At 43.2% G+C, this 22440-nt stretch overlaps 1 long non-coding RNA gene across 3 annotated transcripts in view; it reads left to right on the top strand.

Moving 5' to 3' along the window:
* Nucleotides 1–22440, top strand: part of LOC137561214 (uncharacterized) — a 105513-nt gene that overhangs the window by 10628 nt on the left and 72445 nt on the right. For all 3 annotated transcript variants that reach the window (XR_011029931.1, XR_011029932.1, XR_011029933.1), the window contains exon 4: nt 15766–15841. This is a non-coding gene — a long non-coding RNA (uncharacterized lncRNA). The remainder of the gene's footprint in view (nt 1–15765; nt 15842–22440) is intronic.

Below are 22440 nucleotides of genomic sequence, written 5' to 3'. Positions count from 1 at the left end.
CCCTCTTCCATGTGTATCATCTATGTACTGCAGCCCCTCCCATTCAATGTAAAGCCCCTCTTCCATTTGTATCATCCATGCACTGCAGCCCCTCCCATTCCATGTGCTACCCCCTCTTCCATGTGTATCATCCATGTACAGCAGCCCCTCCCATTCCATGTGCAGAACCTCTTCCATGTGTATCATCCATGTACTGCAGCCCCTCCTATTCCATGTGCAGCCCCTCTTCCATGTGTATCATCTATGTACTGCAGCCCCTCCCATTCCATGTAAAGCCCCTCTTCCATTTGTATCATCCATGCACTGCAGCCCCCACCATTCCATGTGCTACCCCCTCTTCCATGTGTATCATCCATGTACAGCAGCCACTCCCATTCCATGTGCAGAACCTCTTCCATGTGTATCATCCATGTACTGCAGCCCCTCCCATTCCATGTGCAGCCCCTCTTCCATGTGTATCATCTATGTACTGCAGCCCCAACCAATTCCATGTAAAGCCCCTCTTCCATTTGTATCATCCATGCACTGCAGCCCCTCCCATTCCATGTGCAGCCCCCTCTTCCACGTGTATCATCCATGTACTGCAGCACCTTTCTTTCATGAACAGCTCCCTTTAGAAGCAGTTTCCCTTTTTCATGTATTGCTCACTCTATTCACGCTCCTCTTTCATATGTAGCAACCACCGTTGCATGTCCAGGTGCCCCCATGCTCTGCAGCCGCCTAAAGCCTGGGCCTTTGTGTCCTTTTCTAAAATCCGGCCATTTGTAGTAACTAAACAAATCATTATTCTGTCTTGCCATAGTGTAGTACTAACATAATTAGTTTGTTTTCCAAGTCACTCTGTCAAAAAAGCAGAGCTGTTGCCATTAGACTTTAACTAAGGCTAAGTTCACACTATGGGGTTGATTGACGTAACAGCGGTGAAATTGCTGTGCGCAGGCAGCATAGTGCAATTTTAGCAGTAGTTATTCAAGTTACTAGGTAATGCATGTGGTGTTGGTGTGATTACCCAGTTACTGTGAGTTGTGCAATTTGCGCAATGCATGCTTCGTAAAAAGTAAAAGTACTGGTAAAATTGCCATGTGCTGCGTGTGCATTGCAATGTTACTGCTGTTGTGTGACACCCTGTTCTACAAACTGTTACGTGAATCAACTCCTATGTGCATTGCATAACACCAGTGGCGTAGCAATAGGGGGTGTAGAGGTTGCGACCGCATCGGGCCCCTTGGGCCAGAGGGGCCCTCCCTCAGGCACAGTATTTGCTCACTATTGGTCCTGTGCTGGTAAAATTCACATCTATAGATGCTTTGAATAGTAATCATTAACAAACTGTTTCCCCTCCCCTTCTTGCACCTCTGACACTGCAGTTGTCCTTTTTAGGTTTTGGTGCACCATATCAATTATTATGTATGGTGTGCTTGGGGGGCCCCAATGTAAAATTTGCACCGGGGACCATAGCTCCTTAGCTACGCCACTGTACAAACCCCCATCGAACCGGACCACAAGTGTGCAGGCTGTCCCAGCTGTCACTTCTCCCTTACTTCCCTAGCCAGTCATAGGTAGCTACAGGAGTATTAGGTAGCCAGAAGTTCCCTCAATAATAAGTAGCTAGAGGTGCCCCTTACTGAAGGGAGATCTTGTCAGTGGAATTCAGAGAGCACAGTGAGTATCCTCTCATTTACACTCTGCTCTGGACTCTGCATAGCGAAGGAATGTGTCAGTAGCGTAGCAATAGGGGCTGCAGAGGTCTCAACTGGGGCCCTTGGGCCATAGAGGGCCTGTAGGGCCCTCCCTCAACTGCAGTATTAGTTTTGAATTGGTCTTGTGCTTGTAATAATCACTTCTATCGATGCCTAGAATGGTAGTAATCATTAAAAAACTGCCCCCACCTCCTTCTTGCACCTCTGATACTGTTTTGTCCCTGGCAGGTTTTGGTGCGCCGTATCAATTGTTTTGTATATAGTGCTTTGGGGGGGGGGGGGGGGGAGCCCAATGCAAAACTTGTACCGGGGCCCATAGCTCCTTAGCTACACCACTGCATAACACACATGCGTACACTCTGCATGCTCTAAAATGAGCACATTATTTTCATAGCATGAACGTTTGCTATACAGCATGCTCATTTTTGCCCACGTAATCCAGAAACGCACTGTAGAAAGTGTATTAGGATAGCATGGCCTGTTACAACACAGGGATTTGAACATGCCCATTGAATTGTATTGGAAGAGAGTTCCTATGCGGCAACACAACGCAACACAATGCTCACAGTGTGAACTCACCACTTAGTCCCACTTTTGATCCTCTTCAGTGTCTACAGATACACAAAAATAGTGCCGGTGTTATCCCTTGTTTCAGTTTCTTTTGCATACGTAGCAAAGATTGTGACTTTACAAATAATGCTACTGATTAAGTCCAGGCCACTTGGCACCAGTGTTATGGACCCTTCGTGTTCTAAACATTCAATATGAAAATCATCTTATTAAAGGTGAACTAGAGTCACAACATACACTCTGTCTAGAATGAAACTCCCGCTGCTGCATTTCCTTTAAGGTGGCCACACACGATACACTAAAATGATCCGATTTGACATCAATTCGATAAAAACGATTTGATCTCCCGAAAAAATCGAAAGCATGTGTGGTACATTGGTCATATTTTTGAAATGTCAGAAAAATTGATTGCAATTCTTAAATTGAACAGATATTTAAAAAAATTGTATGGTGTGTGGCCACCTTTATAAAAAATATGTAGCACTGCAAAAGTAATTTTTATTTTGAAAGAAACCAACCTTCCGTTCCCTGTGCTTTTGGTCAGAGGACAATGCCTACGGCAGCGGTATAACTGCAATTCATGCCCCCCCCATGTTCACACCCCTTCCCTTGCCTCTCCTTGATGCCCTTCACGCCTTTGGGCCCATCTCACAAGGGTCATAAAACAAGTGTGGCCATCATGATGTGCAGTGATTGGATAGTGTACTGGTTAAAGGCACCACCTTTGACATGGGAGACCAGGGTTTGAATCCTGGCTAGGGTCAGTACCTATTCAGTAAGAAGTCCTTGGGCAAGACTTCCTAACACTGCAGGGTGGCCTATTGAGCATGCCCTTAGTGGCTGCAGCTCTTGAGCGCTTTGAGTCCAACAGGAGAAAAGTGCTGTACAAATAAATGTTAGGAATATTATGATCTTCACACCCATAGCAAGTGTAGAAATGATTCCCTATTACTAGCAGGTATTACAGGGAGTATAGGGTATTCATTTCACAAATAGTACATGTGGTGGTGGCATTTTAGAACAGTAAGTAGTTGAGAAAATACTGGTGCCTTATATAACAATGTGAAATGAAATTATTTAATTTAAGGGTTCTTGTCTATATATGCACGTATTTTATTGGCTGTTTTTTGGCCAGATGGTATAGCTGCCTTGAAAACTTATTTTGTAACCAGGGGATCTTGGCTGCTTATTCCACCATGGCCAGTAAAAGTTGTATATAGACATCTATAGCTACAGTGTCTTGTCCTTGTGTAGAATCATATTAATTTAATAAGGATTTATGACTGTAGCAGAAGAGGGAGGGAAGTTTTACACTTGTCTGCTCGGAAAATGTGCACGTTTTTTTCACATACAATTTTTGTCAGACACTGTGTGTGTTCACTAACGTAGATTGCTTGCAAGTTCTAATTCGAATTCGCATGCAGGAAAATGTATGCAATACAGTTAAATGAGAACTCAGGCCTAAGCTCCTCTAATAGTTTTTTTTACTTGTTTGATCTGTGTTTTACAGAGGATGTAGTCTGGTCACTAAAGGTGGCCACTAACGGTCCAATTTCTAGTGAAAAATCATTCGAGCGATCAGAAATTCTGATCGGAAGTGAAATATTGTAATAAATCGTTCACTACACCATCAACAAACCAATCTTTGCTTCCTATCTATCACAACCAACAAGAAAATTCAAATTTTGGTTGACGAAAATTCATTCGGGCAACATTTTTTTCACTCATTCATAATCGATTGTGTCCACCAAGGGAGATTATTTACAACCAATCCGATCAGAATTTCTGGTCGCTCGAACGATTTTTTGCTAGAAATTGGACCGTTAGTGGCCACCTAGGCTAAGCACTTGACACCAGAGAAAGTATATGGTGGAGGGAGGGGGAAACACCAGACCATCAGGGAAGCCACAAGGGGGAGGGAAGTGGGGAACCACCAGACAGGAAGGAAGGGAGGACTACCAGACACCAAGGTATTGTATAGGAGAGGGGGTACCACCAGACCTGAGGCAACTGTATATGGGAGGAAGAGGGGACCACTGGACACCAGCAAACTGAGCAGGGGTGGGAAGAAGGACCACCAAATACCAGGGAACTGTATAGGGGAATGAGGGGGCATGACATATGTAAGATTTGACATGGCTAAAGGTTTGGTAGGGTGGGTCTTAGTATCTCTTTTTGCCTGGCTCCAAAGGTTGGGAGATATGCGATGGAGTGGGCACCTTACCAGTCATCACTAATTTGGGTATTGACGCATTCTGTTGCTATGCAGGGGGGAAGAAGGCCTTGAAGAAGTGCATGACGAGCATCACAGAGCGGTCTTTAGCGGCCACCTTGACTAAGTTTAGGGTTGGCCCTAAACACAAGGAACCTTTTAGCTGCATGGCACATTTTAGAAAGTCAGGTCAAAGTTTCTGATAAACTAGCCAAATATTCCCAGCATGCTCTGCACGTGAAAATGTGCATATTATCTTCATTGTATGGACCCTTGCCATGTTATATGAGCATTTTCACATATTTTATCCAGTATCAAGTGCGTTAGGATACCATGATCCATTACAACGCAGAGATGTGAATTTGTCCATACAATTATTATTACTATGGATTTATATAGAGCCAGAATTTTTGTGTATGGGTAGTGAGTTCACATGTGACAGCACAGCACGACACAATGCCATAGTGTGACCTCTTGGAATGCACCTGTAGTTAACAACATATGTCTTAGTGCTACGTGGATGTGTATAGCTCTGCTTGAAATAGATTTTAAAATACTTTCAGCCAAGGACGTATCTGGGTATTATAGCGCCTATGGCAAACACTGAAATTGCGGCCCATATCCGTTTGCGCACCATATCCAATTGTGCCGCATATGCATACTGAAGGTGTCCCTCTAGCTAGTATTGATAGCCAGAGGTGCCCCCCAGTATACGTAGTGAGAATTAGCCCCCCAGTATTGTTAATCAGAGGTAGTCCCCAGTGTAGGTAGCCAGATGTCGTCCCCTAGGATAGATAGCCAGATATAGCCCTTCCTGTATAGGTAGCCAACCAGTTTAGGTTGCCCTTCCAGCATAAGTAATTAGACAAGTGTGACCCCCCCCCCCCATAGGTAGCCACTCCAGTATAGGTTGCTAGAGTTAGCCCCCAAGTATAAGTAACAAGTGGCATTTCTCAGTATGGTGGTGAAGCATGTGGGAGGGAGGGGCAGCCATGGGCGCCCATGGTGCTGTGGCGCCCATGGCACAAGCCATGCCTGCACCCCTCTAGATACGCCTCTGCTTTCAGCTGTACCAAAAGAAGAGAATAATAACTAGCCACTGTAACTGTGCTGGTGTGGACTATACTATACAGAAATCAGCTATACAAAATGGTTTTTTTCAACCGCACAGACACAGACATCCAGTGTGTCCTTGTGCATGTGTCAATAGAAAAAAAAAAAAAATATATATATATATATATATATATATATATATATATATATATATATATATATAAAATCCTATTAATTCCTACCACCACAATAGTGATATTTTTAAGCCTAGTTTGCTGTTGTATGTTTGGATTCCATTCTGATATCTTCATATCTCTAGATGAGTCACTGGTTATATTAATACACCTGTGTTCCCAGAAAACTATGGGCTCAATTGAAACTTGCTGATCTGTTTGAATATTTGTGCACCTGTGTACTTAAAGGGAACCTGTATCATTAAATGCTTAGTAAGTTATATGTAAACACAGACTAGCCACAAGCAAAAAGACTCACCCAACACACACATTTCCCTTGATTCAAAACTGAGCCAAGCAGACTCAGAAGAAGCTGATCAATTAGCTGACAGCAACTAGAGGCTTTAATTGGTCGGAATTCGTCTTCACCCTGGGTTAGTAGAAATATTTTTATCCTGAGTAGTCACGTGCATAAGTAATGAAAGGGACTTGCCTGCTGTTTACTTTACTTTTTGTGGGCTGTAAACATGTTTTACTTTATATTTAAAATCTCTGATTTAGTCAGGGGAAGGGTGCATCATCATTCCTCAGCATATGTGAGGATTTTACCAATTTTTTAGTCTTGTAAATCCTGTTTTAACACACGGTGCTTGTGGTAATGGAAGTCTATGGGCGACGCAGGTAGTGTAAAAGATGGAGCACGGTGTGGTATGGAGCACATGTAGGGACCGATGGGAATCCCAGTGACGGACTTCCTGTACATCACTGAGCTGGGGACGGCGCTATGCATATGATCCTGTTGGTGCATTTTTTTACATTATGGTGGGATGTGTCAGGAGCATGGCATCGCACTCCAATGCAAAAACCTGGCGTAAAACTGGCCTTAAAGTGAGTGTTGTTTCTCAGGCAGAGAGATGCAAGAGAAATTGGAGAAATCTTTAGCTAAACTAAAGATGCACAGCTTGCAGGGGATGGGGGTGGGTAAATATTCAGTATACTCCTGTGTCCCCATGCACTATATATTACATGTCTGGATGTATGCTGCCTTATCTGTGGGATGGGGAGAGAAGTAGTATCCTTGTTCAAGTGTGCCTAGGGCTTAGGATCCCATCAAAAATGTGCAAAGGGGCCCCATGATTTGTACTTCCTCCCCATTACACTTCTAGAATACACAGTAGGAACCAACTGTCATTGCCACATCCAGACCCTCTAGTCCTGATTCAATGAACCATTTTGTTTTTTCCTTTTACTGTCCTCCCAAGTGGTATCGTATCTTAGCTATGTAGAAGCATTAGAGTGTTGTACCGTGTTAGCCATCAGTAAAAGCAAGGAGTTTTGAATCATCCTAATTCAAAACTCCTTGCTTATCTTAGCTATAAAATACATTTCAGCATCCACCAGGTGAAAAGGATAGCAGAAAGTAGGTAAGGAATGTAATATCAAATTTACATTAATTTGGTCAACTTACGGTATTTTGGGTAAATTTCAGCTTGCGGGAACCTGGCGTTTTATCGATTAGGTGCAAAAACTTTTAGTTGAAATTACACCATTACCAATGTGGCCAAAATAACTCCATAATAGCAGTAAACATTTTACCTAGTCAAAGTTGGGTTTATGATACTGAACACCCAGCCATCTATGTATATGCAAACATCTATACTTATAGGCACAGCTCCAGGAAGTGGCATATGTATATATGCTCTGCACACACACTACCGCTGGAACAGCAGTATGGATAAATGGCTACCAGGCACTGGGTAGGCAGTGTACCAAAGATTGGTCAGTGGGCGGCCAAGGAGCCAATGGGCTTATAGCTACCATGGGGACATATCTGACAGTGCAATTTCCACAAAAATAGAAATTTTACTTTTTATCAGAACTAGTAGCGAGAAAAAGAGATATGAAACTATTCTTTGCCTTAACCAAGGTAATAATCCAGGAAAAACGTTTCCTCTCGATCTCCATAGCAACCAGTCATATTCCATGTTTCATTTTGAAAACATGTCTGTGAAAGTATATTTGATGACGTATTAAGCTGCTACTAAAAGGACTGTACAAAGAAGCAGGACTTGCAAGAGACAAAGGCTTTAGGGGAACCTATTATAGTCATACTCATAAAAACGGTGGAACTCAAAGGCAGAGACACATTTCCTCTGACCAGACACAAAGATCACAGATTTTAAACATAAAATGTAAAAAGCATTCAGACCACAAAATAAAAACGACAAACAGGAAAGTCTTGTAATTGCCTGTTATATCCATATACAAGACAAAGAACCACCCCTAACTGCTGTGGCTGGCTGAACATTCCTCATATCATGAGAAGATGAGAAGATTTCCATGGTGCTGAAGGTGTTTATCTCCATGAAAATCTGAAAATAAACTCTCTTTTCAGGTTGGCTGGATAGTGTAATGGTTAAGGGCTCTACCTCTGACACAGACGACCTGAGTTTGAATCTCGGCTCTGCCTGTTCAGTAAGCCAGCACCTATTCAGTAGGAGACCTTGGGTAAGTCTCCCTAACACTGCTACTGCCTATAGAGCGCGTCCTAGTGACTGCTGCTCTGGCGCTTTGAGTCCCCCAGGAGAAAAGCGCAATATAAATGTTCTGTGTAAAGAACCCCCTCCCACGACATGGGGATTTGTTCACTGAGCCCCAGTGCCCACCATTGGTAGGATGGAGCCCTTGGGATAGAATGGGTGCTCTTTTGCATACATGCAATTAAGGCGCCAAGAATTTGGGCACAGGGTAAAGCAAAAAAACAGCTCACCTTGCTCCTGCAAGAGTACCGTCTGCATTAATTACTATACCCCCTCCAGGCCGCTATTTTCACTGGGGATGGGACATGATTTGGCTTCCAGCTATTGCTGGTGGCTGAATTACGCTTATGCCACTATAGCCATATTTCACATTTTGGCCTATGGCAATGTGCCCAAATTTCCAGCACTGTTATTGCCAGACTCGGCTATTTTGCCTTGTCATTTCAGGAGTCCCTTCTCCTGTGTTGTTGGGAGGGAGACCTTGAAATAGAGGTGGGGCTAAGTCACCCCTTCATTTCAGAGCCCTGCCTCTTCTGCTAGTGAACCTGGGACTTTTCATGAGGAGGAGCCATGCTGTTTTTCTCATTTATTACTAATAAGTTCTGAGTCATAATGAGGTCTATTTTACATAACAAAAGCATAGTTCTGCTGTGCATTATCATTGAACATCTTCTGTAAGCAGATCTTATAATAACTGTTAAAATAGACATAAAGTATGAGACAGGGAGAAAGCTTTCATGAATTTGAATTTGGTTAATTTATGCACATTTTAGATATTCATTCGTTTATGTGCATAATTAGATGCCAGTAAACACTAAACTTTTTATTGTTATGAATGAGGTAAATTGAGGCGAGAAATTTTTGTAAAAAAAGTTTTCTTTTTGCATGAAGGCCAGTGTCTGCTAAAGGTAATGTTGTTTTGTATACAGCCTTATTGTTTGCTGCTTGTCTGGGAAAGTGAGGCTGCTCAGAGCTACCTGGTCTTTCCATTATCCTGTATATTTCATGGTACAGGAGTATTGCAGCCCACATGAGCAAACAGCAGTTTTGCACTGGAGCAGAGGCTGTCTAGTTATGTTAGAGGACACCAGACATCACTACCTACCTTGAAACTAGCCTTCAGAGGTGCTTTGTACCCTGGCCACCTATATGACTATATGCCATTTATATTAATGTGCGTAGGCAAGGGTCATAGCTATGGCCATTTCTGTGGCCGAAACTGGTTGTGACTAAAGAGTAACTGTATTAGAGATGGTGAATTAAATGCTAATAGTATGCATGAAAATGTAATTCAAATTGTATGCAGCTATGAATTATGCCAGTGCATTTTATCGCACCATATCCAAGCTCCATATAATTTGCATACAATTTAAAGAGGAACTGTAACCAAGGATTGAACTTCATCCCAATCAGTAGCTGATACCCCTTTTCCCATGAGAAATATTAACCTTTTATCGAATGGATCATCAGGGATGTCTGTAGGGCTGATAATGTGGTGAAATCCCTCCCACAGTGTGAAGTCAACACTAGAGATAGCCCGAACAGTTTGCCGACGGACAGTATCCAGTGAATTTCATCTGTTCCTGTTCTCTGCGAACTGTGAACATATGGTGTGTTCGACCCGCCCCTATACATCATCATGGAGCCAAACTTTTACACCTTACCTCACGGTCAACAGACACATGGAAGCCAATCAGCTAGCACCCCCTCCTGGACCCCCCACCCCCCCATCAAAACACAGTTGCAGGCGGCCATATTGGATTCATTCTCTGCTGGCTGCTGACTGTTAGTGAGAGCAGAGTCATACTTGCTGCAGATAGGTATAGAAAGCATTAGCTAGGCCTGTGTTCTTGTTCCTTACTTGGGGCCTGATTCACAAAGCGGTGATAACTCAGTTATCACGCCTAAAAGACTTTAGGCGTGATAACCTTTGCACTAGCAAAGTTATCACCGGTTTGTGCTATAATTCACGCGAAGCTCCCACGCGCAAAGTTTTGCACGCGCAAATGCGCACACGCGCGCGCAAAGTCCCATAGGGTTTAATGGACGCTGCGTGCGCAAAACTTTGCGCGCGGGAGTTCGCGCGAATTCCTTCAGATCACGCCTAAACTAAGTTTAGGCGTGATAAAGGGTTTTTCACAGGCGTGCAAACACTTTGCACCGCTTTGTGAATCAGGCCCCAGCTGTGAAAGCACTCCTAACAGCTCTTTTGAGGGCTAATAATCTCCTGTGGTTTTTTTGTGTGTGTGACACGCCACAGCCCACTAACACCCACAGCTGTGTGCACACTACTGCTGTTGCTACATTAAGTTGCATGCACAGTATCACTCCTGTGCATTATTATTTCACTGTATTCTGATAGTACTATTGCATTTCTCTGTGTGTGACACACCACAGCCCACTGACACCCAGAGCTGTGCATAATGTGTTTTCTGCCCTTGGATTAAACCCTGACTTTGTGTCAATACCGTAATTGTGGTGGGACTTTTGGCATGGATCCCCCTCTGGCATGCCACAGTCCAGGTGTTAGACCCCTTGAAACATCTTTTCCATCCCTTTTGAGCCAGAAACAGTCTTTGTAGGTTTTAAAATTCGCCTGCCCATTGAAGTTTATGGCGGTTCTCCTGTTTGTGAACATTTTCGGAAGTTCGCGTTCACTGTTAGTGAACGGAAAATTGTATGTTTGCGACATCTCTAGTCAGGAGCTAAGGCCGGAGATCACGCTGTGGGAGCCTTGTTACATTGTGGGAAATAATGGCTGTTTCCAACTGCCAAGAAACCAGTATCTCCCATTTGTATAGCAATAATAAAAACAGCCTTTCAGCCTATCACATTGTTAGGGGGTGTGGTTATAGATAATGACAGTTGGTGCTGTCTGTTTTTTTTTTCTTGTCTGCCAGTAGTAAAGTTAATTACGTGCAGACTAAGTGGATCAAACAATATGAACAAATTACATGACGAATATCAATCATTTTTCATCTCTCTTTTATTTTCAAACTTCTCACTTTGCAATATGTTGATTTATTTTTTTCCTTCTTTTCACTAAAGTTCCTCTTTGAAGATACCCATTATCAGTGTGATTTTTAGTGAATGTTCATATTTTTGATCAGATCATTCAGATTGAAAAAAAAAAATTGTATTTAATTGGTCCACAGCATTAAAGCAAAACTAAATGAAAAAAAATGAACTTACCTGGGGCTCCTACCAGCTTCCTGCAGCCGCCCCGTGCCTGCGCCCTCACTGAGCGATCATCCAGCCCCTTTCATTTGGATGCGCGGTCCCGGTCTGCACACCTCCTGATCAAGTTCCTGTGGATGGGAATGCTCTGTGCATGTGCAGTACGGGGAAATCTCTATTGCTCATGCGCAGAATGCTCCCGCCTCCCGGCAAGGGGAGCATGTTCAAGGACGCGCACGGCCACGCATGCACAGTGGCCATCAACTCGCCAAGTCACCCGGCCAAAAGAGGGGCGCTGCGGGGGACAGGAGGATCGCTCAGTGACGGCGCGGGAACAGGGTGGCTGCAGTGGGCTTGTAGAAAGACCCGGGTAAGTTAAATTTGTCTTTTAATTTAGACTCCCTTTAAAGGATCAAAACTATTCCGATATCAGAACCCGGTGTGATTGTATGTATGAAAAAAATCTGTCATGTCAAATGACCAGCGATCGATAATGCAACTGACTAGACCCACCAGCTCTCTGTTTTCTTGCAATACAATCTGAATTTTCTAAACAAAAATTGGATTATTCACTAAAAATTGTTCTGTTAATCGTCACCTTTAGTGAGATTGTGTTATAGGGTCACTTGAGGTATATATTTGATACATGTTTCCTATGATGCCTGATTAAATGAAAAATGAAAAAAACCACTTAGTTAGGCCATTAGTGACTAGTTCAGTGCTGTGCATGCCTCATCCTACACAGCTTCTTCCGTAAGGCCTGTTTTAGATGAGCAGCTGAAGGCCACTGTCTGTCAGCCACTCTTGTGCACCAGCTGGCCGCTTATTAGCGCTCGAGAACTGTGGTACCTTTTGGGTTTCCACTGCTTCTTTCCAGTTTCCATGGTCCTGTCTTCCACAGAAGGGTAACTAAAACTCCAGGAAAAGGTACTGTGAATGGAGTAGGTGCTATTGTCTTGGCTGTGAGGGAACCACTACTACTGTACGGTGGTGTAGCAAGAGGGATGCAGAGGTTGCAACTGCACCGGGGCCCTTGGGCCAGTGGGGTCCTCCCTCAACTGCAGTATTAGCTCTTTATTGGTCCTGTGCTGGTAATAATCACTTCAATAGATGCTTTGAGTAGTAGCGATCATTTAAAAACCATCCCCTTCTTGCACCTCTGACACTGTGGTTGCCCTTGGCAAGGCTGTGGTGCTCTGTATCAATTGTTATATATGGAGTGCTTGGGGGGGCCCCAATGTAAAATTCACACTGGGATCCATAGCTCCTTAGCTACGCTGCTGCTAGTGCAGTAAAGACAAAGCCCCATCCTTCTGACCTACTGGCAGGACATACTGTGCTGAGCAAGGTATGTCCATCAGTACTTAACTGGTCAGTGCTAATATACCTGAGAAGGAACTTTATGCTTCTAGTAAGTCCCCCATCCTGACCTTCCTCTGATAATATTTACTTTGAATCATGTAGAAAATAAGCCTTGCAGGCACCTCAGCTTTTAAGGTCAGACGCTAGTCTAATTTTGGCAGAGACAACCCCAATAGGCCTTTTCTGCCAAATCGTCTTGGTTGAGCTCATTGTTCTCCTCCTTACTGAACCACCCAGAAGCTGCTCCATCATGTACAGTGTCCTTGTCCCTTCTCCCCTTCCATAGCAACAGAATGTGTTGCTAACCTGTGGGCTAGTAAATTGTATCTATCCACCTCCTCCTAAAAATGACTTTTTAAGATATTCCACAGTTTTATTTTATATTCAAATCGACTTTTTAGGTTTTTACTGTTTTATTGTTTTTGCTCAATGACACATTCATTGAAGTATGACAGAGCTAAAATCTATAAACTATTGACCCCTTTATCTATTTCCTGCTCTTAGAAGCCATTTACTGCTAGGAAAGTGTTTTTTAGTTGTAATTTTTATCAGTGAGGGTCACACTGTAGTCTGACCCAGTCAGACAGGAACTGCCACTTACTGTACATACCTGATGTTTAACTCTTTCAGGCAGAGAAAGAAAAAAAAGGAACACAACATAGTTACTTGTGTGCTTGGCACTGTACATACCCATGTCTATCTCATCATGTCCCGTGTCACCTCGGGTATCCTTTAACCACTTGCCGACCGTGCACTCATACCGCGCATCGGCAAAGTGGCAGCTGCAGGACCAGCGACGCAGTTCTGCGTCGCCGGCTGCAGGCTAATTAATCAGGAAGCAGCCGCTCGCGCGAGCGGCTGCTTCCTGTCAATTCACGGCGGGGGGCTCCGTGAATAGCCTGCGGGCCGCCGATCGCGGCTCGCAGGCTAAATGTAAACACAAGCGGAAATAGCAGCAGCCCCGTAAGGCAGATCGGCGATCCCCGGCCAATCAGCGGCCGGGGATCGCCGCCATGTGACAGGGGACGTCCTGTCACTGGCTGCACAGGACGGATAGCGTCCTGTGCAGCCCAGATCACCAGGGGGGACAGGGAGGAGAGGGATGGGGGGAATCTCGCAGCGGAGGGGGGCTTTGAGGTGCCCCCCCCGCAACACCCATCAGGCAGGAGCGATCAGACCCCCCCAGCACATCATCCCCCTAGTGGGGAAAAAAGGGGGGCGATCTGGTCGCTCTGCCTGCACCCTGATCTGTGCTGGGGGCTGCAGAGCCCACCCAGCACAGATCAGCTAAAACAGCGCTGGTCCTTAAGGGGGGGTAAAGGGTGGGTCCTCAAGTGGTTAAAGCACACCTGAAGTGAGAGAGCTATTGAGGCAGACATATGTATTTCCATTTAAATGATGCAAATTGCTTGGCTGTCCTGCTGATCCTCTGACTCTAATACTTTTAGCCACAGACTCAGAAAAAACATGCAGCAGATCAGGTGTTTATGACCGAAATCTAACAAGATTAGCTGCATGCTTGTTTTAGGTGAGTGATTCAAACATTACTGCAGCCAAAGGCAACATGGAAGGCAACTGGTATTTTTTAAAAGGAAATTAATATGGAAGTCTCAATTTCTCTCTCAGTTTAGGTGTACTTTAAACATGCATTTACTGTTAAAGCAGATTGTCTACAAAACATTTAGAACACAGTCATTGAAGGAACACCCTTATGCATGCTGCTATGGCCCTGATTGACTAAGGATGGGGAACAAGTGTGACCAAGCCAACCTGAACCGGTTTCTTTAAAAAACTTGTCTGCTCTTAAGTGGGAAAGGTTTAACCATCACCTGTCATATCAGATCATAGTCAGGACTGCTAGAAGGTTAGTGCAAAATACATTTAGCCAGTCCTGCATTTATTCCAAACATTTTGCACTGCAGGTGACTGAAATTTAACAAGCCTTTCAGCAATCTCCACTATAATCTGATATAACTCAAATAAGAGTTACAGACTTAACCACCTAACAGCAGGTTATTTAGCAGGTTCCCAGAATCACATAGGCGGTCTCCACTGGCCTTTAAATGTAGTGAGTCAAGGCCTAGAAGTCTGGCATTTGTTGCAGCAGGTAAGGGACAGAACTGTTAGGCCCAGTTCACACTTGCGTTCCAGGTCCGGTTTTCCCGGACCCAGAACGCACCGTATACTGTACAAACGGACCCGGATGTGAATGGATACAATGTTATTCAATGTATCCAGTCACACCCGTCCGTCTGTCAGGATCCGGATCTGGATCCGGTCTGCGGGCCGGGCTGCGTTCAGGATTTTTCCAACATGCAGCATTTTTCCTGAACGCAGGCTCCGGCCGCCGCACCTGACCCGGAACCTGACCATTTTCCCTGCACCATAAAAAGTGATGAGAAACGGAAGTTACTCATCACACTGGCAATAGGAACGGGTGGTTACAGCACCCGTCCTTTGCCACATGGGGGGTCCAGGCATTGACAGATGGGGGGGGGGGAGACGGCAGCGCTGACAGGACAACAGCCCAGGTATGATTATTATTGTATTGTGGGCTGTTGTCCTGTACGGTGTGCGCTGTGTGCGCTGTGTCCCCGACTCCCCCCATGCCTGTCTGTGCTGCCGTGCCTGTTTAAAGTACAGTATCGGCAATCCGGAAGTGTTACTTTCCGGATGCCGAACTGATACTTTTTTTACCGCAACCTGACCGGATCCTAAGGGATCCGTACGGCCCCAGTATGGGACCCGGCCCCCCCGGACCCGGATGTACGGCCCGGTTTCACATAAAACACAAGTGTGAAGTGGGCCTAAGTGATGTCGATACTCCCCACCAGGTACATGGCACAATCCATATGCATTATATTTACCAGCATTGTATCTAACAGCAGTGAAAATGCAATTTTTCTCTGTGTACTTGACCTTGTTATGTAGGTTATTACCAGCTTCCAGCATTACATCTTGTTTTACTCTTTCTTTAGATAAAGACATGATTACAAGACCGGATGCCTTGTACTGCAGCAGATGTCCTGTTTGTACTGCCTGGCAGAGCATCAGGTATTTTGCACTTTTCATTACTGACTTTTCTTACTGATATTTAAAAACAGTTTGGGGATGGTTTACCAAGACTGATCCACAGAAACATTTCCTGCAGCAATCATTTAGGTATTTTTGTTGTATGATACAAGGATTCCGATTGGTTGCACCAGGGAGCCGAATCACTTGAAGCTAAATAAGTACCATATTTTTCTTAATCATGTACACTCCAGGATTGATTCTCAGGGATTGAGATAACTGGAGAATATATGCAGAGCCAGATCACTCACAGGACAACCTAGGCCAGTGCCTTAGGCCTGGTAGCTGTCCAGAGGCCTGACTGTTCCTGTCCCCTCCCACCTTACAAAAAAGAACAGGCTACAAGAAAGCAGAGACAGAACTTCTACTTTGCCTAGTGCCTTAATATATCTCTGATCATTTGGGATCCTGCAAACTTGGCATAGAGCTGCTAAAATAGTTTGCTATTAGGCGATAAGAGTTGGCAATCCACTCTGGTTCACATCAGAACTTAGTGATAATTTCTGAAAGGTCAGAGAAGTTACAGTTGTGTGATTACAGTTCTGTATCTCAACATGCAATTTGCACTTAAGAAAAAATAAATTGTGATTATTTGGACTCTATTAAAGTGGACCCAAATTAAAAATCAGAAATAAAACGTATTTTCTAAATTATAGTAATAAATAGCAGCTTTTTTTCAGCTGCATGATGACAAATATAAAATATTTTACATTTATTGGAGGAACCCCTCCCTTTCCTTTCATAGAATCCGGCAAACTGGTGTAGTAGGTGGTGTCCGGCAAAGGAGGAATTGCTAATGGCTGCCACCTGTATAACCCTAGTTATGAAAAGAGAAGGGTGAAAAGTATGCGCTGAAATGCTCATAGGCTTGAAGGAGTGTTTATTTATCTTTTCATGTGTCAGAGTGGTGCAACTAAATATTTTGAATTAAAAAAATGTTTGGTTTGGGTCCGCCTTCAATTTGTTCTGACTACACTGAACAGCACTTGCACAGCCTCTGCTTGACAAACTTTTTAACAATCTTTACGCACGCATGAAATAAAGGTGTGAGGAAAAAAGGGCGCGGGTGGGTAATGAAATTGTTATAAAAAATAAAGATCGTTTTCAACTAGGCACAAAGTGAAGCCAAAAACTTGTAAATGATAAATATAATTGTAAAACAGACAGGAAATGAAAAGCTATGTACTTTATAAACCTTTTCATTATTCAATAATACGGCTTAACCTAACTCTACTCTCCCCAGAACCGTACCCTGGTGATGCCTAACCCTAAGACCCCCCCCCCCCCCCCGCTGGTGGTGCCTAACCCTAAGACTCCACTGGTGGTGCCTAACCCTAAGACCCCCCCAGGTGGTGCCTAAGCATAAGACCCCCTGGTGGTGCCTAACCCTAAAACCCCACTGGTGGTGCCTAACCCTGAGACCCCCTGTTGGGGCCTAACCCTAAAACCCCCTTTCCAGACGCCCTTTCAAATGTAGAAATGATAATATATTTGATAACGTCAAATTTGTACATACAAACAAAATAATATGACAAAAACTATAACGTTTCAAAGTTCAAAACCATAATATATTTAAAAAACTGTAATGTTCTAATGTTGAAAATGATATTTATCGGGCGCCCATTGTTCTGCTTCAGGCACCGTATTAACAATATTTGCATTAAAGCCTATGGCGGCATCCAAATCGTCCAGTAGACACCGGCACCCTTCTTTTTTCCTGCTACCATCTCCACTGTGGTTCAAAATGAGGCCTACAAAAGTTTTCCAAATTTTGTAATACATCCAGACCAGGCTTTGAGCATTACTAAGACATCTTGCAGATGGACAACTGAACTGCAGGCTTGTTTAGGCGTTTAGTCTCCTGTCTGCCAGCCACAAGTGCCTTTCAGTTATAATTTAATGCAGCCGAATAACAGTGTTTGTAACGCCACACATTTCTAAAAACCATGACGTGATGTCCTCAGCATGGGATTCAACATGGTGGCCACTTCTTCACATCCCATGCCGAGCATGCCTACAAGGAGTTGAGGACCTATCCAATAGCTGGGCTTCTCTGAGGTGGTGAGTGGGCATTTTTACTTGTATAAGGAGAAAGATGAGTAAGGTAAAGCTTTTGGTTTGCTGCTCCACTTGGTACTTCAGCCTTACACAAAGCATATCACTACCTACATATGTATGTGTGAAACAGCAGACAGCACTGCCAAATGTTTAGTACATTTTTCTTTCCTTCATTTGTAAGAGAGAAGAAATCATTATTTGTGGTTATTTTTTTGGTGTTCAATTTCATTTAGTCTACCCAAACCTGGAGCTAGCTAGTCAGGAATTATCCAGAGGTTGGCAACCAACAACCTCCACCATTTTTAAACTGGCTGCAGAGACCAGATGGCTGTTTATCAGCTGAAATGGGATACAGTCTTGTTTCTATGGAAACAGAAGACACTTGCTAGTCTTAGAAAGAGTCTCAGTTCTTTAAAATATTATTTCTTTTATGATACAGTACAGAACTCATGTTCCTATAATAAGAATACATATTCCATGTCCTGATATAATATAGCATCCCACACCTTCATTGTTCTGCTACCACTAAATTGTATGAAATTCTTACTGTATAAGGCTGTATCTCCTTTAGACATAATGGGACCTACGGGATCCAAAATGTTCAAGGCTTGACTTAAATATTTAGAGAATTGTATACCAAAAATCTTCCATCATCCAGATTTTTAAAGACGCAAATGTGACATAATCACTGATGTTACCCATGGATAACAGCGGCCTGTTTTTTGTTTCTCACCCATGGATCCTAATATTGCCTAGTCTTTGTCTTACTGTGGAGTCATAATGACTAAATTTACAGTCTGCATGGTGGCATATTTAATGGCTCTCTCACCCAGAGACTAAAGTCCCAGGCTCAGGCTCAAACATTGGTCTGGACTGTGTCTTCATGGAGTTTGTATGTTCTCCTCTCGTTTCGTCCCACATCCCAAAAACTTAATAAGTTAATTGGTCTCATTCAAAATTGAACTTAGACTTTGGCAGGGACATTAAACTATGACTATGATAGATATTACATTGTGATTCCTCTGATAGTCAGATAGTGACACCACTATGGATGGTGCAAAGGGCTGCAGCAGATGTGAACTCTATATAAATAAATGTCCTGTATAAATATATGTCCTGTATAAATACATATCCTATATAAATGCATATCCTATATAAATACATGCCCTATAGAAATACATAATAATAATCTCAGCAGAGGCATGTATATGTTTAGCTGTTCTCCTGGGATCTTTCATGATTTCTTGGATGAGCAGGCATGATCTGACATTTGTCAGTTGTTGAGTGCTGGCAGCTGATCTATGAACATACACTCTGAGCTCAGTTGAGTTTACATCTCTCAGCCATGTTGAAGGAAACAATACATTTGGAGAGAAGCAATGTTTTCTGCTTTTCTGGCTTAGAAATTAGAATTAAAAGCCATTCATATTAACAGGCCAAGCACAGGTCATGTTCTTTCTGATCATTCAAATGATTTACTAGAAACTTTTTGTTGTAATGTTAATTTTGAAGTTGAATCCAACCACAAAGAGCAGTAATTTTAAGCAAACTTGCTACCCTACATTTGTTTGTGCTGTTTAGCGTGGTCCAAAACGATTGTTTTCCTCCAAATTTCCTTTCAAATAGTCTTATTCATACAGTAAGTTCAGTTTGGTAAGAAGCCAATTAATTTAGTGGTATGTTGTTGGGGCATAGGATAAAACCGTTATAAACATGGGGAGAAGATACTGTTGACAAATAAACTCAGAACCCAGAACTGCATGAGTGCTAACCACTGTTCAGAGTTATGTTAATATGAATGTGTTGTTTTCCAAATAAGATGAAATAATAATGAGTTTATTAAGTTCACGGAGATCTTAAACAACACCACAGATCTAGTGTGCACCTTTTATACATAGATATGCCAGTATATTATTAGAGCCCAGCCCAGAGAGCTGTTATTATTATTTGTATAAAACACTAGATCATGAATTTGTGTACTAGCAAAATCAATAAAATGGGATGTAAACCCATAAAACAAGTAGCCCTTGGTCTGGATCCATGATGTGTTGTGGAATAACATTTGATGCTACTTCCTTTGGGTTATTAAAATGTCAGAATGCATTCTCTTTAGGAATGTGTGACTATTGACCTCCTGCCTCTGTCTGTATATTGAAATAGAACTTTATAGTATATTTTGTATTTTATGCTGAAGCTGGGGATGACTGGGCAAATATATTTCATTTTTCGAGTCTCGGGCACGCTCTGGATTATTTCTTTCTAATTTACTTTTCTATTAGTCAGTCCTATTGTAACATCCGTATGGAATTATATTGGGAACTGATGCTATTATGGTAGCATATATACAATGCATGTGCATGCACGTTTGTGTGTTTTTATATATACTGCATATAGCGGAAGACCTAGTCATGTTCTATAATTTCAGTAAATAAACACGGCGCAGAGTTCAGTTTGCTGACATATGGGCCTGACTTTTCCTTTGCTTGCTATCTGATTCCATGGGGCACATATTGTTTAGAGCAGTCCACAGAGCAGATTTGTGATTGAGCTGCTGCTAAAATGATTAGACTGGATTCATTTTGTATCTCGGCTGCATAGAATAACCCCCACCCATATCCTCCATTCCTCCTGCTTATCACAAAGACCATCCCCCTTTTTATTCAAGGCCTCTCTGGCTTCATTGCTTGCTGTTTTATAATAAACACTATAGTAAGCTTCGTGTTACCGCGAGCTGCTCCCAGGAACCAGACTTTACAGTGAGCGTCGCTAGTGACGCTCTTCTGTGATCTGGATCTAATTGGTTTGTAACCGATTTTCAAGGAGATTAATAATAGACACCAAATGCCACAAAATGAAACCACGCCAAACAGAAGTGCACAATGATGAGCTGACATTCCTTTCAACAGTCTAGTGAAAAAAAAACCCACAAAGAAACCACAATTGGCTTATGCCATAAATAAAGCTAATCCCCATTGTGATATCTATTATTAATTCCATTATAGTCATTTGAATAGTACCACGTATAAAAAAAGGTTATGAGAAAAAGCAACACGGCATACACTTTTCTAAAGGGGAATCTATCAACAAAATGCTATAATTTGAATTTATATTGGATGACTGTTTTGGAGATCATATTCAGCGCTGGGGGAATGATTTACTAAAGCGTGTGAAAGGACCAATAAATGCCTCATGTAATTAATGTTTGGCAGAAGTGCTATCCTGTCTCTGTACAGATTGCAGCATTTGACATTGCATTTCAATTTCCCCATCAGCCCGTTTTTTGTTATTGTTCATTTTTGGCTAAAGACAGTTTATTAGTAGTATTGATTTACATTGTTTAGGGGTCCAGATTTGATAACTAAATCACTGGTAAGTTAAGAGGCAAGGCATTAGGGTATCCAAACTTTTTTAGGCCAAGAGCCATATTGCCATTCTTGAGAGTGCTAGGGGGCTGAACTAGGCCACATTTTTGCTGATTGCTGTTAGGTATGCTATATGTCTGTGACATTTTGCCAAATAAAACATTTTTACAGGAAATAACCCTTATACAGTGTGCAATTAGCATAGTGGCAGCTGCTAATCAGTGGCTGCTACTGCTACAGGGGTGGCTGATAACCTACAGGCGAGCAAAGGGGGAGGCGGATTGGCAATACATGGCGGGTGGCCTCTGCATGCGGCACCGCAGCTATGGCCTGCAGGCCACATGGAATTAACAACTGTAGAGAGCTTTGGGGCCATCAAAAATGGCTCGGTGGGCCACATTTGGCCACTGGGCTGGACTTTGGACATGCCTGCATTAGGGCTTCTCTTTGAAGGAAGTTAAGCTGTTGAGCTAGAGGAAAGCATTGGAATCAGGCGCATGGGTGTGACCGCGGCGGCAGCCTCAGGACCGCCTAACGCCAACTGGCATCAAGTCCTGGGGCTGGCGATCGCCGCTCGGAGACTGTTAGACGGCGAAACCACAGTCTATTTAGTTAGTACAGTGCTGCGATCTACAGCAGCTCTGTACTGGGGACAGCCATGCGACACGGCTGTACCCCTGGGGGACATAGGAGCGATCGGCAGTGATAGGCTGAAGCCGATCACTGTGATAGGCAGACAGGGGGAGGGAGGGAGGGGAATTAAAATAATAAAAAAAACAGCAAAGTTTAATAAAAAATAAAGACATAAATATTTATATAAAAATAAACAAACATCTGGGGGGTGATCTGACCCCACCAACAGAAAGGTCTGTTGGTGGGGAGAAAATGGGGGGGAATTCACTTGTGTCCTGAGTTGAGCCGCCCTGCAGCGAGGCCTTAAAGCTGCAGTGGCCATTTTTGTGAAAAATGGCCTGGTCTTTAGGGGGGTGAAGCCTGTGGCCCTGAAGTGGTTAAAGTTCACCAAGAACATTAAGAAATGTGAAAACTGTACTTGTTTTTCATTTCATTATTCTCATTTCATAAATCTCCCATCTTAGGCACTTGCCTATCAGTTCTCTATGGTACATCCTCCTCTACACATGGTTTTCTATAGCGTACATG

This window comes from Hyperolius riggenbachi, chromosome 3 (assembly GCF_040937935.1).
Source record: "Hyperolius riggenbachi isolate aHypRig1 chromosome 3, aHypRig1.pri, whole genome shotgun sequence".
Classification (NCBI taxonomy): domain Eukaryota; kingdom Metazoa; phylum Chordata; class Amphibia; order Anura; family Hyperoliidae; genus Hyperolius; species Hyperolius riggenbachi.
The sequence above is the reverse complement of the archived record's forward strand: the minus strand, read 5'-3'. Positions and strand labels throughout refer to the sequence as shown.